The 16,866-nt window shown below is 41.1% G+C and overlaps 1 long non-coding RNA gene across 1 annotated transcript in view; it reads right to left on the reverse strand.

Annotated features, from left to right (window-relative positions):
- Positions 1-3,641: 3,641 nt before the first annotated feature.
- LOC146822691 (uncharacterized) overlaps positions 3,642-16,866 on the reverse strand; it is a 179,523-nt gene continuing 166,298 nt past the window's right edge. The window contains exon 5 of the long non-coding RNA XR_014961823.1: positions 3,642-4,057. This is a non-coding gene — a long non-coding RNA (uncharacterized LOC146822691). The remainder of the gene's footprint in view (positions 4,058-16,866) is intronic.

Consider the following 16,866-nt stretch of genomic DNA (forward strand, 5'->3'; position numbering starts at 1 on the left):
GTAAAAGCAGACATGCAGATGGTAACTGGGGCTAGGACACACTGGAGATGGAAGTGGAGCTGGAGCTTAAGCTGTGAAAGTCTCTAGTCTATAGTTTTTGGGCATCTGAAGCCTCCTTGACACTCCTTTAAGGGCTGATGCCCCCCCCCACAGTGACCATTCACTAGGCCAGAGTTGCTCCCTTATGACCAATTGCGGTCCTCAAACTGCAGTGCAAACAGCCAGCACCCGGCACCACCCAGCTGAGCCTGAATTGTCTCTCCCTGCCATACAAACAAATCTACCCCCTCTGAGAGTGGATCAAGCTCAGTAATGGTGCTGTAGACATTTAAAAAAATGATGGTGCAGTGGTGCTATATCCATATCAGCCCGTATCATGGGTGGCTGGAATGGACAGCTTCAAGGGCCACTCGACCTAAAGAATGAACAATAGCTCTTTGTCATCCTCTCCACTCCGCTGCTTCTGTGACTAGTGTGGGCAGGCATGAGCACAAAAACAGGGGGTGGGGTCACTAGCAGTTGTCAAACACTTCTGGTGTCACCTGCTAAGCAAATGTTGTTCTAAATGTACTGTTTTATTTACCACATCTTATAAATGCAATTGAACAGAAACAACAAAAGAGATTAGGTTCTGCACTGTGTGGTTTGCTGCAACGTTTACATATGATAGCACTGCAAAACATTGTGCTTCAGGCATTCAAGATCTAGTCGTTATATGTAGTGGAACAGTGCTAATTACTCAGAGCACTCAGTAAGATGTACAAGAGTTTATAATGGTCATCCTGGGAGTTTTAAAAGAGAAATACATCAGTATTATGGACTTATTTGGACGAAATACACATGGAACAATGACTGTGAAGATTGCTCTTTTATGTTTAGCACTGAAATACATTCTGAGCATTTTCTGTACTTAACATTACTGCATTCCAAAACAGTGTCTATTGTCAGATTGATCAAAAAGGCTAACCCAAATATGACCTGGCCAAATTGCAGATCAGATATTATGTCTACATTGCATCTACAAAGAAGTGGAAAATACCCTATTTGAATGATACAAAGATGCAGAGCAAATGACTCTACATTTGGAAACCAAAATTACAAACTTCAAATCAGGACAAATATCAATTACTGGAAGAATTAATACTACTTTGGCCATTATCTTTCACAAAGGACTTAATATGACATCTGGACTCTACATTGTCTAGTTAAAGAGTGAAAGTAATGGACGGATTGGAATGACAGCAACCTTAACTTCAAACCAAAATTGCCTTTCAAACTATGAAATTCTTACCTTTGGTTTCTTCAAACAAAGTTCAAAAGAAGATTACTGTTTTAGAAGTGGTGTACGGTATTTGTTTTACATGGATCATCAGCCATCATGCGGCCTACCAGAGGTGAATTTTTCAAAGGTATCTGCAAAATTCAAGTGTGGTTTATATTAATTATTAGTAATGTTCCAGGTATAATAATCATTTTTAAGATTGGTTTAGATTAGTGAAGTAATGCAGGTAAAACAACTGATTAACAAATTGTAGTAAGTGCAATGGATAGAGTCACTTATTTATAGTGATATACTGAGCAGTTTTTTTCTACAATCTGTGTGATTGTTTTTTCTCTGTTCATGGATGAATCTTCATACAGTGCATCATTTATGGTGTACAAGTATGAAAGCTGAGAACAGTAAAAAAGGGAAAATTATATGTTTTACTATAATGTGATATACTGTTTCAGCATAAGTAATGTGTAGAATTATGTTTTGGGAATTTTGTAAGTGTAATACTAACTTATATTTCTATTATTTTTCTTTTTCAACAGTGTTTGGAGTGATAAGTCTTTAGATGTGTCAACATACTCGTAACCCCACAAAAATATTTATTTAACATACTCGTGGAGCGGGTCTTCACGCAAAAAGAGCACTTGATATGTTTTGCCATCAGTTTCTGTTGCCAGGAGAGGATGGTGAAATACTCCTATGCAATTGATTACCCTTTGCTGTGGTGTGGCAACTGATCCTTCCTGCCATCAGATGCCATTTTCTTTGCAAATTCTATAAAAAGCAACAACACTAAGTTTAGAAAAAGAAAAGAGCAGGTGCTGAAATGTGAATAGGCTATTTTTTTAAATAATGTTTGTGATTGTTTGTTCCTACTGTTGAAGAATGAATCTTTAACCAGTACATCGATTATGATGTATAAGTACAAAAGCTGAGAACAGTGAAAAATGGAAAAGAAACTCCATTACTATTGAATAAAAAATGACTACTATTTTATTCAAAGTATGAACTTAAGCATTGCAAAAACTAAAAATTAACACATAATTGTGCAAAAAGTAATACTAACTTATATTTATCTTCTTTAGGTTTTAAAATGACACCATCTATTGGAGTAAAGTAATTTCCTAATTACTTCTTTCTGTGTAGTTCCACAAACTAACATTGGCAAGATATACACCATGGTAGAGTCTAATTGAGCCACTGAGACATACAGCCATGCACTGATAGAGCCACTCATATACCCAGCTACTCACCTATTCAGCCACTCACACATCCACTCACTCACCAACATAGTCAATAACACATAAAGATACTTATCCATACTTCCACTAATACATAAACTCACTTTCCCATTCACATACCCAGTCACTCACTCAAACAGCTAGAAACATATGCAGTTACTTACCCATACAGCCACTCATACACCCATTCACTCACTCATACAGACATGCACCAGCTGACTCACTCATGCAGTCAGTCATTCATCCGCTCACTCACCTATATACTGACTAACACACCCAGTCACTCTCCCATGTCAGCACTGACACACCCAAGCACTAACACATACAGCTACAAACACATCCACTTAAACAGCCACATACACATACTCACTTACTCACCCATACACCACTAATGCACTCACTCACTCATATAACAACTAACATACCCTTTTGCTTACCCTTACAGATACTAACTCATACAACCACTCACACACACACACTCTAGGACCCATACAGCCACTCCTGCACCCACATACTTACCCATACAATCACTGACACGGCCACTAAATCACCCTTATCGATACATACTCACCTACTCACTCACCCATACCCTACTCACGTACTCTCTAATTCACCCATGCAGCAATCATGAACCCATTTACACACCCATATAACCACTGAGACACCCACTCCCACTCATACTCTACTGACACACCATTACACTTACTCATAAATGCACTAACTCACCCAGTCACTCACCCATACAGCCATTACCACATGCATGCACGTGCACATTGACTCACTAACACATCCATATATACACTCAGTAACACACCAATAATCATAACAAGACGTATTCACACTGTTACAAACATACATTTTACATATAATTTTTCTTTCCTAAACTGGAATGTGTGGTTCGGAGAAGAACCAATTTTTTCTAATGTTTTTAGTGTTTGTTTGTATTTTCTATCAATTTTGAGCGTTTTTTGTGTTTTTTTGTTTCTTCACAGGACACTGGAAAACATAGTGCTGTTCAACAAAATGCACTAACATTCAACAAGTGCTATAATGGCAAAAAAAAACTAACACATGTGTGTGTTGATGATCTGAACTAGAGCAGGGATTTATTGCTCACCTATGTTACTTCTTTGCATTTTGGACGACATTTACTCACATTTGCAAATTCTGGCACAGTTATTGCAATGACCAGAATTTCTTGAACAGCTGATGAGGTGCTTGCTTGTGGTTCAGCTCCAGCAGATATTACTTGCTGTCTCATCTTTCTTTCTGTCTCTGCTCATGCCAGATGGTTTGAATATATGGTCCTGAGATGCTTCATCACAATAGAAGTACTGCATGAGTACTTCTTGTCTGTTCCTCTGGAGAGGGTCTTCTTGCAAATATTGCAGTTTACTTTTTTTGGCAGTAACTTTTTTTCCTCTGATGGTATTGATAAGAATTACTGCACAGTGCTTTCTTTCTTTGGCCTTACTTCCTCCTCCTCCAGTAAGGAGATGCTATGTTCCTCTAGGTGGTCTTGCGGAGCAGATGTCATCTTTGTCTTAAAAAAAACAAAGTAAAAAAACTAAGTAAAAACAAAATTATCAGTGGTAATACAGAAGTGTGAAAAAATCACAGGCACTCCTAAAAGATGGAGAAAAGGAGTGGGAGCTCCCTCTATTAAGGATGTATGACGTTACAACGCATGCTGTTACAACGCATGCTGTTACAACGAAAGTTTTACAACGTGAGCGCATTGACAACGCAGGACATTACAACGCAAGTCTTTACATCGACTTGCACTAGATGGCGTGCTAACATTAAAAAAGTGTAATTTACTATTCCAACTCCAGTCCACGTAACAGTAGGGAAGGTGTTGGGATAGTAAACTACACTATTTTTAATGTTAGCACGCCATCTAGTGCAAGTAGATGTAAAGACTTGCGTTGTAATGTCCTGCGTTGTCAATGCACTCGCGTTGTAACAGTTTCGTTGTAACGGTAGTGCGTTGTAAAAGTTGCGTTGTAAAGGTTGTTCCCCCTCTATTAATCATTGAAAGGTGTTTCTACCTATTAAATCCATTTGTTCCTGTGTCACATGGGATCCGTGATGTGTGGCAATGATGTTGCAATGCCATTGTGAATTCTGGAAATGTATTTAAATGAACTTTAACATGTTTTTCTCAACAATAATACAACTTTTAATACTTTATTATTAAACAATACCTTTGAACTTTCTATCTATATGTTCAAGTCCTATAACAAAAACACGCAGGAGCTGCGTCTCTCGGGCAGTACCAGAAATACATGCCGGAAAGGGTCAGAACAGGATTGTGGCTCCCAAAACGTTTTTTCCAAAAAACATTGACAAACACCAGGAGACGGCCCTCATGAGAGAAGACTGTCTCCAGAACTGAATTCAAAACTGAACACAGGGCAGGTTAGAACCCCAGACAGTATTAGTGTGAGAACTGGCAGCAGCCTCTCAGGAAGTTACTCTTGTTTTTCCACTTCTGCGTGGCAGCCCGATTCACGAGAAAGCCCACAGCATGATCAGAGTAGTCAGGGGAATATAGGTATAAGGAAGATATTTATGGAGTTTATGATACAATGAACAACCCTCCTGCACCAGTATTCCTAACCTGCCACCCCTGTCAAGTGTGTTTGTACCATTCTTGAGGCAACACTAACCCTGGGCGTAGTGGGCGTAGTGGGGCTACGTGGAGCATCACGGTGTGTGCCCAAATCTACGCGCACCTGCACACTCCGTGTAGCCCCACTACGCGCCGCCCGCTTGCCTCCTGCCCTCATTTTAAAATTACTTAGAAAGTTAAAAATAAAGAAAATTACTTACCAGAGCTGCCGCGTCCCGGGGCTCCATCTTCCTGATTCCTCGCTAGCTTCTTCCTCACAAATGCGCACGGCCGGGCGCCCGGGCATGCGCATTTGTGAGGAAGAAGCTAGCGAGGAATCAGGAAGATGGAGCCCCGGGACGCGGCAGCTCAGGTAAGTAATTTTCTTTATTTTGAACTTTCTAAGTAATTTTAAAATGAGGGCGGGAGGGAGGCAGGTGGCGGGCAACACTGCTCCGCCGTGGCGTGTGCGTAGTCTGCCTGCTACGCCTACTTTGCGAAGCACGAAGTAGGCAGCACTACGCACACTCCGCGGGCAGAGCGGAGCACTGCGCCCACCCTTAGGCAACACCAGTATACTTAAGTGCAGTAACTGGTATTGAATCTAATAAATGGACTCTGAACATCCAACAAAACCTTTTCAATGTGATTGAACAGTACAAGGGTCTCTTTTAACATTATCACAAAGGTAGACTTAATGTACAGGCATGTACAAGTAAATGTGTCTTTTCTATAAAATAACATTAGTTAAAGAATACCCCCAATGTAAGACAAATTACCATATTATCACATAGGCCACAAAATATCATGCAGCACTACGTTCAGCATCATGTCACTGTGTAAAGTGTTGCCATTTAAAAAATTCACTTCACAGTTATACACTATCACTGACATATTTTGGTAATGATAGCTGCAGTGTAAAGAAGATAAAGCTTTGGTGCACACAAACATACACATATACCTAAATAGATGCTAACACACCAAGTGACAGATGCAAAACCACTAATACACCCAATAGCGGTGCCATACAGCCCCGTGTGGAGAGGTGTGGTGCAGCGGCTAGGGAAGCTGACTTGGGAGCACAGGGTTCATGTTTCGATCCCTGGCTCCAGGGGCAGCTCAGCTCAGCACCATGTGACTCTGGGCAATAGTTCACTTGAGACCCATAAGGATGAGTAGTTTGTGCTTTGCAAATACGGATTCACATACAGCCATTTAAACACACATTCAAAGACCCATACTGAAAATTACCACTTTGATACCCATGCAGACACTTACACAGTCACTAACACACACGCACAGATTGCTCACACATGCACTCACAGACCTATATAGCCACTAACACACCCACTCTCAAATGTTCAAACTAACACTCAGGAAATTAAAAAATATACCCATTCATACATGCATACAACCACTCATACACCCACTCACTCACCCTTATAGCCACTCACATACATGCTCACTCTCCACTACAGCCACTCACACCTACTCAGGTATATACACACTTAAACTGCTACTCACTCACCCTTATATGCACTTTCACACCCACACCCATTCCCTCACCCAGACAGCCACTAACTTGCCCATACACCCACTCACATTCCTATGTAGCCTGCTACACAGCCAGTAAGTCAAGCCCATACAGCTTCTCACACACCCATTCACTCACACATAGAGGCATTCACAATGCTACTCAGCTACCCAAAGAGCTACTGACATACCCAACAACACATCAAGACAGCCTCTCACACACCCACTCTCAAGCCCATGCACCCAGATAGACACTCTCTCACACACTTATACAGACATTCACAAAGCCACTAAGATGACATATATCAGAAATATTAGAAAGCTTTGGTGCACACAATATTACTCATACATTCAGACATTAATAACCCAGGTCATATATAAAAGCACTAATCCATCGAATAACAGAACTATGCTGCCACTTACACAACCACGCAAATACCTATACAGCAAATTACCACTCTCCCAACCATACATGCACTTACACAGTCACTGCATACACATGCCTATAGAGCCACAATATCACACCCACTCTCAAAGGTTCGAACTTACACTCAGGAAATAAAAAAAGCCTGAGAAATTCACTAAAAAGCCCATTGTTACAGGAATGTTTTAGTTATAAAACAAATCCTTAGAAAACTTGAAATCCACTAAAAAAAACAAAGGTTACAGGGACGTTATAGGTAGGCTCAAATTTCACTCGTACAAACCATTGAAATTCAGCAGTTAGAGTTACCTGAGCTAACTATAATTTTCACCCTGCAATGTACTCCACACTACCCCACATATTGCACCACTTATGACATGATCAGTGGCATCACTGATGATATCTACAATGACATCACTGATGACATTATCCACAGAATCAATCACACGCCTACTCATACAGCCTCTAATACACTCACTCACACACCTTCACAACCAATCACATACCCATTCACAGACTAATACAAGTACTGTTACACACCCAGTCACTCACTCATAAAGCCACTCAAACAGCCACTCACTCACCCATACAGCTACTAACAGAGGTATTCACTCACCCAATCAGCCACTCAAACATCTTTTCACCCCTCCCTAAAACTACTTGCATACCCACTCACACATCAGTATAAGTACTCAGGCACCCACTCAGTCACCTATACAGAAACTCACACACACTCACCCATACAGCCACTCAGTCACCAATACAGCCACTCACACACATATTCACTGACACACTCACCCACTCATACAGCCAGTCACACAGCCACTCACCCACTCAAAATGCAACCAGCACACCAACTCCCACACCCATACAGCCACTCTGACTCTCACTCCCACACTGATACAGACAGGCATTATGGGAATCAGATGACATTTATTATAAACAGTATAACTTATTATTAGTACAAAAAGGATAGTAATTGAACTTAGGACGTAGCTTACTATATATATTTAAGTCTCCAAAACCTTTACAAAACACACTCATTAGTTGACATCATCCGCAGATGCATTCACACATCCACTCACACTCATACACAACCGCTCAAACACCCACTTACACACCCATCAAAATGTTCACAAATTGTCTCACACATCCATAGAGCCACTCCCACACAAATTCCCTCACCTATATAGTGACTCACACAGACACTCATTTACCCATACATCTAATCACACACCCACTCACACAGATACCCCCAGACATACTTACAGACCCATGCAGACACTCACACCCACTTGCAGTCCCACACAGGTACTCACAGACCATCATAGGCACTCACACATCCACTCACATACCCACAGACACACTCACTCACATACCCACTACTACACTCACACACCCACTCACATGCAGCCACTCACACACCCAGTCACCGACTTGTACAACTATTCACTAACCCACTGACAGATCCATACTGCACTCGCATATCTACTCACTGACCCATACATCAGCTCACAGACACACTCAGTCACCAATACAGGCACTCACACACCCACTCATTTACCCAAACAGCTACTCACTCACCCGTACATCCACTAACACACCCACTGCCTCCCTTCTACAGCCCTTATATTAATAATATTAAAAATAGTATGGTTAATTGCTAGTACAGAAATGAAACAATAATAATTTAACTTATGCAGTAGCATAGCATACATCTTTAAGTCTCATGAACATTTATGAAACACTAACACTCACTGGATGATGTCATCAGTGATGTCATGAGTGACGCCACTGACTATGTCATGAGTGATGTAATATGTGAGATCATAAGCAGTGTATTGCAGGCGCATAAGTTATAGTTTGCTCAGGTAACTATACCTGCTGTAACTGCTATATTTCAATGGTTTTGTGCAAGTGAAATTTAGCCTATCTATAACATCCCTGTAACCTTTGCTTTTTTCAGTGAATATCTAAGGCTTTTTAAATTGTATTTCCTAACTATAATGTCCCTGTAAACTTTCGGATTTTCAATTAACATATATATCTACATACATATAAATATATATATATATATATTTATAGATATATGTATATATACACACACATACACATATATAAATGTATATATATATGGGTGATTGTGTGTGTGTGTGCGTGTGTGTGTGGGTATTCTGATTCCAGTGCAAAATCAACTTTTCACAGGGACTGAAATTATCCCTGAACTTGTAATCAGAGCCTATGAACTGTTTGTGGCAGCAGAGTGTTCCAGGGTCAAGAGAATTCATCACAATGATTTCTCTGTGGTTTAAAATATAGCCAGGTTAGTTTCACACAAGACATTCTTACACACAAAAGGCCATGCTAACTTCTTTTGCTGGTAAGATCACACAGGATCTTAGTACTAGGCTGCTCCAGCTGTGCTTAAGAATTAAGGATGGTCTGTCCCTGCGCCAACTTTGGCCATATTGAAAGCACTGTTGTTAGATTGCAGCTGGTCCACTAAATAGCCTAAACTCATTATAGAGTCTTAAGGAGAGAGATTTGTCCAATTACTTTACAGTGCAATTCTGGACAAGGGAGTGTTTGGACTTGGGAAGGAGTTTTCGTGGGTTTACCGGCAATCTTCAGTGATCAAAAGCTTGCCACTATATATAAAACAGATGCTACTGCATGGACCGCTTCACTGTGATATCTCTGCAGCAGTAATATAGCTCTAAAATGTGACCAAGATTTTTGCAACAATTCTTTCACACCTGCATTACACACAAGCAAACACTAGTAACCAATGTCTGAAATTCCCTAATTCTAACTAGACAAACTATCTTTACCTTAAAAGCTGAAGGGTCATTCTACCCTCTGAAGCAGCACTTGTTTTTGCTGATCCCAACAGTAATGGGTAAACCTGGTGTATGGATTAGGTAAGAGCACATGATGGAGTACTGAATTTGGGAGTGATTTATAAAACTATGAATTCGAGGGATTGGGGGTTAAATTATACTTCATATGAAAATATCTGCCAATAAAGATGTCTTGAGGATTAAACGAAAGAGTAGCATTTTATTTCCAGGGTGTAACCGATCTAGTGCCCCTTGCTGAATTCCCACTCATCCACCCAGAATAGCAACATATGACTGTTTGCAATCAAGTGTAACCATGAATAAAATCCCAAGAAAAATATAAGGTTTGTAAACTGAGGAGCTATGATGCATTGAAGAACATGGCACATCCAAATGCATATACTATAAACTACTGTTACATTATTTATTTCTCACATAAAGGGTTATTATGTATTGCTTATTTTTTATATACTTTACATTAAGGTTTTAGAGCGCCAGGGGAGTACACATATCCATGGTGCAGATTACTTTTTTAACAGCTTTAAGTTTGCCAGCAGTGTCACAAGGTCAACGCAGTGTATACACACATCAGGAATATACATCATCTTTGTTGTTGTACAGAAATATATACACGTCTTACAATTTCCGTGTGTTGTTGTCATATTCAGTTGAAAATCTAACTTTTGGGGGCTATCCATAGTTTACACTCATTGATGCACTTCTATGCACTAATCATTACTTCACTTTCTCAAACAATGTTAGGTACACAATAGTTCAAAACAAGATGTTAAATCCCTAGACCTGTTGATTTCAATCTGTGGCTCCTTGTGGCAATGGGGTTATTCCTGCTATAGGTATCAGGTTTGGGGAATGGGCAGAGGCGGCCGGCAAGGATCTGGGTGAGGAGTAAGGGGAGAGTAAGAAAAAACAAAAAAACTAAAATACGCATCTTGTCACTTCGTCTCTCCCATGTCGTCTCTCCTCCGCATCCTGGAACAACATAACCAGGAAGCACATCCAGTCTCCCTGAGCCAAACACAATGCTGCAATACAGCGTTGTGATTGGTGTGAGCGCCATGGTTTGGTGCTCAGCCAGGAAATGGAGTCCTGGGCATGTTCTCCAACCAGGCTGTAATGCAGCCTGGGTGGAGAACATGTTCACTGCGCATGACGTTTTGGTCGGCCCGAGGTGTCCGGCCAAAGTGTCATCGCACATACAATGGGCCCACCACTCCTCCCCTGGCCTACTCTGTGAGCAGAGCAGACCAGCCCCGCCCACCCAAGACGCGGCAGCAGGAACAAATAAAATGATAATAACATAAAGTTATCACTTTATATTTCCTTTCTTTCACTGCTACTAATCAGTGGGGCGACGCTTCTCTGCCTTAGCGGAAGAGCTGCCCCTGGGAATGGGGTGGAGGTGAGCTCACCAAAGATGTCTGTCTCTTGATATAAGTTTGAGAAGTTGTCCATTGTCTATCACATCGAGCTAATTTGACAATGAATATTTCTGACTAAACCATCTAAACGGGGCAAAGGGATCTTAGTAATCAGTGTCATGAGGAAGCCATGCACCAAAACATTTTAAAATCACATGACACCTTCGTACAGATCAAATGCCTATATTTATACTCCCTGTCTACGAATAGGAACAACATCCATCTGCCTTTATAGCTCTGTACTTTTTCTGCTCAGTAACTTGCGCCCTGTGATTTTTTTTCCTCAAAGTCCCCAGTGGTTTCTGAAGTCCTCGTTTTAAAACTCCTTCTATTTTTTGTACGTTATTGGCACAGTCTCACTTTCCTTCATCCCATATATTCTTGAAGAGACAAAATGAATGTAGGGCACTGGCGTCTAATTATCTAACAAGTATCAGAACACATTCAATGCCACACGGAGAAGAAAATTAGATATATACAATTACATGGGCTACACAGTAATATCATTTTCAGCGAGGTTTTGTCCACCAAGGAAAAAAAAAGTAACACAAGAGTAATTTCCTTTTGTATCACGCCCTTGGCAACACAGATGACTCTTAAGTAATTGTGTTGAATAGTTTTAATGAATACCCAGGAGAAACTGCAAAAAAAGGATAATACATAATTACAATCACACCTCCAGTACGCAGTAGATTTCATTATGCAGTTTGGCACTAATTAGGCACGTAACCCTGTTTTCAGCAAGAGAGATATCATATCCTCGCTGATTATGGGCACAGATTAAACAAGGCGTGGGATCATTGTTGCAAATATGCCTTTCCATACGGCCTTTAACAAAGCACTAATAGAAGCAATGCCTTCTTTTTTTATAATCCATTGATCTATTTTAGTATTTCCTGGCCATGTCTCCTAGTTTGAAAATGGCTCAATTCGTTGTACGTTTGATGCATTAAATTATGGTTCTTGCACCGAAAGAGGTCAGGTCCCAAATGCCCGAACGTAAACTAAGGCAATGGTAAGTAACTGTGACACGTAGTCGGTAAAATAATATAAGACTTTTGTAGTTTTTGCATAGATTATACAAGTTTGGCAAATACATCTAAACTGGGACAGGAGATGAATGAGTTTTTTGTGTGACTGCAATAAAACTGGGAAATCACACAAAAATATTGGAGTGAAAAAAAGAGTAGAAAAGGAGTGGTCGGATGAAGGAAATGCAAAAAAACACGTCGGAATTGGAAGATCAATTAAAATAAGAACTATTCACAAAATCCGTCCTCAAATTCGAGTCTGCATTCACACCTACTCAACACATTTCTAATTCTAAGAACTGCTAAATTCAAGTCATGGGCAAACTTGGCTTTGCACGGAGTGGCTCAAGGTGTACACTCCATGCGGGCGCATTGGGCAAGTGCGGGAGTGAGGCAGCTACATCAAACGCAGCCTCATTTATATTTTCCTTATTGTGGCCTACACTCAAATCAATTCAAATCAAATCAAAGTAATGTTTATTCAGTTTCAATTATTAAAACCATAAAAGCATATGTTCAAAAATGAGAAGAATCAATCATTGCAGGGCACACCAGGTTGGATAAACTTGAACTAGTAGGAATACGATAATGCGATAGTTCCAATACTACACAAATAGTACTAGATAAAAATGCTCCTGGTTAATACAATAACCACAACTCTTGAAATATAAGATGATCAAACAAAAAGCAGACTGGTATAAAGTGAATGATGCCAAGAAGAATTTGAGAGGAGCAGACTAGTTAGTCAGAACTAGACCTTAACCTGATGGCCGATAAAAACAAATTAAGCACATAAAAAACAGTGTTCCCCAGAAGCATTTGAAAAAAACATAAATGCAGCCCGCAACAATTTTAAAAAACAGGATTAAAAAGGACTTTCTGGGGGTACCATAAAAACTGCAAAACATAAAGTGAACCATGTCCTGTAGAGATTGTCCATCGCAGCCACAGGACGGCAAACGTTGTCCCTTACTCAGACCCCTAGGGTGGGCAAGGAGAAGGTGAAAGAGATCAAACCGGATCCTTGTCAGTAAGAATCTATCATATGAGTTTATGAACCCCAGAAGATACGGCTCCACCAGCTGGATGGTTCTTAGCATGATAAAGCGACGCACACTGGGCTCCTTCTCTTTCCTCAGCGCGATCTGCTGCGCCAAGAAGTCTGCCTTAATGAGGTTTGGATCCCTCTTTTTCGTCAGAGCAGGTTTAGTGAAGAGATTGCCTCTTCCCAAGCTCATTAAGCTCTGTTTGATGTTTTTGAGCCATGGCACATGTAAAACGTGATCAAGGACCAAACAATTTTTCAAATCCTTTTGATTAGTGATAACCCCTTCTTAGCCCAGATAACCAAAGAGACACTGGGCGATAAGCTATCAGGCCGGTGATATATACATAACGAGCTCCTCATGAACAGTGAAAGAGGGGGTGCCCTGGGGAAAGGATAAAAGCCATATCAGGAACTTGTTTTCCACAATTTGATGATCATCTAAGGCAATGTACCCGCAGATTGCATTGCCATAATTGTGATACACTTGGCCCTGTAAAACTCTAATAAGGCCCCCACCAGTCTTATTCCAAGTCTATCTCGATCTTGGGACCAGGGTGGATTCTACCTTAAAAGTATATGGCCTACTGGGGTGGGCCCCTACTTGCATGATAAATCACTTAGAGTTATTGACCTTCAGGTCCTACTTCCCCGTAAATTGAACAAAAGAGTTTAAAAGCATTAGCAGTGCCCGTTGCATCCTAGCCATCAAGACGGCATCGTCTGCGTACAGCAGAACTGGAAGACCACGCCATCCCACCTGAGGAAAGTCTGCCTTGATCTCTAAAAGGGTTCTCTCCAAGTTAATAATGTATACATTAAATAATAAAAAAGGGAGAATGAAGCCCTGGTGGACCCCACTCTTGGTAGGAAACAAGCGTGAGACCTTCAAGTCATCCGAGTATCGCACTGTCGCCTTGGTATTTCAGTGGAGATCTTGTAAAAAGAGGACTATGCCCTTATCCACCCCAAAGATATCAAGGTCTGCCACAACTTGTATCTGTTCACGCAATTAAATGCGGAGGAAAGGTCCATGAAGGCCAAAAAATAGTACTGGACCTAGCAACTGTATACTCACCATCATAGAGAGATTAAGACACTGATCTATCGTCGAGCGTCCAGAATGGAAACCATATTGAACGTCTGACACAATGTCATTTTCTATGGCCCAGTTCAATTGCCTTTCTAACAGGACCCATCTGACCACATTAACCACAGCGTCCAGCAGGGAGATGAGCCTGTAACAATGGGTGCTATCTCTGTTCCCCTTTTTAAAGACCAAGACAATGATAGAGGTGGCCCATGAGGCCGGGGGGCCAGACCGAAAGTCCATGTTAAGAACCAAGGAAAGCACGGGAAACCAAAACTCCAAGTCAGACATATAAAGAGCGGGAGGAATTCCGTCCAGTCCCGATGCTTTATTATGCAACATAGCCAGTATTCCCTGCCTCACTTCATCCTTAGAGACTGCCAGGGCTGACTTTTCAATATCCAGCCCGCAGGGTGAACTCTGAATCAGGGTGCCCCCAAACATGTCCATTAATGTTGCTGACCCACTCATTCCATGTGATGTGTGCATCCAAAGCATTTACTGTACCCACACCCAGAAAAGGACTTTTAACAATGCTCCCAAACTTGGAGCTACTCCTGAGTGTGCTGGATTCCATGAGCTTACTCCAGGCCTCCGTCTTTAAGGCTTCTTTGCATTTTCTAAGGGCTACTTTATACTGTGTTCTACACATTCTAACTAAGCCTCTTTCTCTAGGAACAGCATGCAGTGCTTCCTTGAGCCTTCTGGTGACATGAAAGCGTTCGGAATCAAATCATCTTGGTGCCCTATCTCAATGGGTTTTGGAGGATGAGACCATTATTATGTAAGCAATAGATCGAGATATAGATTCAAAAGCATTGGAAATTGTCAGGTCCAGCTTCAACTGTCCAGCCTGACATATCTGAATCTCATTCTGACATTTAATTAGAAGCATCTCATGAAGAAGGCCAGGGATGATCTGTGGTCATTTAAACCTTTTGCCCCCATCTGTGGCTGTAGTGCACCTTCTGCCCCACTCCTCTTCTTTAGGGCCAGTAACGGTCAACTTGCTTTAAGGCAAAGCGGGTTATGATCGCTGCAAGTACTTGCTTTGACAGAAAAGTCCGCTATCAAGTAAAAAAGGGGGTTGGAGACAAGAATAAAATCAATAAAAGAATCACTGCCATGCCCTTTAAAAGAGGGAACAATCCCTCTGAACTAAATCCAATTTGCCCATCGCTGATTGGAGGTCAAAATCACACAATAGGGTATTTAGGTTTTCCCCCTGGGCACTGTGTTTGAAATGTGTGCCAAACTGTCTGGGACAAGAAGAGCCCCCTGGACCCTTTGTTCTTAGATCCCCACAAGGATGGACATTAAAATCTCCCACCAAAACAGTATTAGGTGTATAGCAAGTGGAGGCATCGAAACTAGTCAAAAAAGCTGCCTAAATGCAATAAATTACAAACATCAGGGAGGGGCAAAGTGGCATTATAAAAATGTAGAAGTAGTAATCTGCTAGACCCTCAGGAAAATAACAAGGCCTGCAGGCAAGGGTTCTGTATTCATTTCAACAATAACTCCTTTGAACCTATGTGAAACATAAACTGCAAGTCCCCCATTTGGTCAGCCAGCCCTTGAGGGGGTTGCGGGCATGGTGAAGAACTTGTACCCTTCCAGGTAATAGGGGTTGTTGGTAGCCCAGGCCTTCTGCAAACAAACAATGTCAAACATTTGGACAAAATGATACCACTCTGGAATTATAAACTTGCTCGCCACTCAATACAGACGGAGAATTTGAGGTAAAAATACAGTTTGGATTTGCAGATTATCCTCATATTCTTGGTCTCTCCGCAGTTGCCATAAATATGTGTTTTTTACACCAAATATGGTGGCATTTTGGAGTAAAAAATAGGACTAATGTGTGGAGAAACAACAAGCACTGTTTTTCCTTACATTAATCTCTTCCCACCTTTTCATGGAAAAAGCAAAGATTTCCATTGAGGTCAGAAAGCGCATTTTTAATCTGCCTGCTTTTAGCTGGCTGTTTTAATTTTGGAGGTAATGCTATCAATTTATGCGAGTTTTGAGGGCCTCTTTATACAGCGCACATAGATTTTGATATTAGACCCCCACCAGTGTCGGGTGTCTTTAGGGGTGCAGGAGGGGCAAAGGCTAGAAAAGGGACACAGGAAGTATCAGAAAGCTCAATTTTTCAAATGACATTACTGTACAAACGAACGCGCTGTCATAGCGACCACAAAGAAGGTGCCTCTGAGCCCTTTCATTTAGACCAAACGGTTTTTAGCCAGAAATCAGGTTTGAGTTTCTGGATCAGCTCAACTTTTCAAGGAGATACAGTGCAAGAAATACAATACTGAAGTAAATGGCGCTAT

Source organism: Triturus cristatus, chromosome 5_2, assembly GCF_964204655.1.
Source record: "Triturus cristatus chromosome 5_2, aTriCri1.1, whole genome shotgun sequence".
Classification (NCBI taxonomy): domain Eukaryota; kingdom Metazoa; phylum Chordata; class Amphibia; order Caudata; family Salamandridae; genus Triturus; species Triturus cristatus.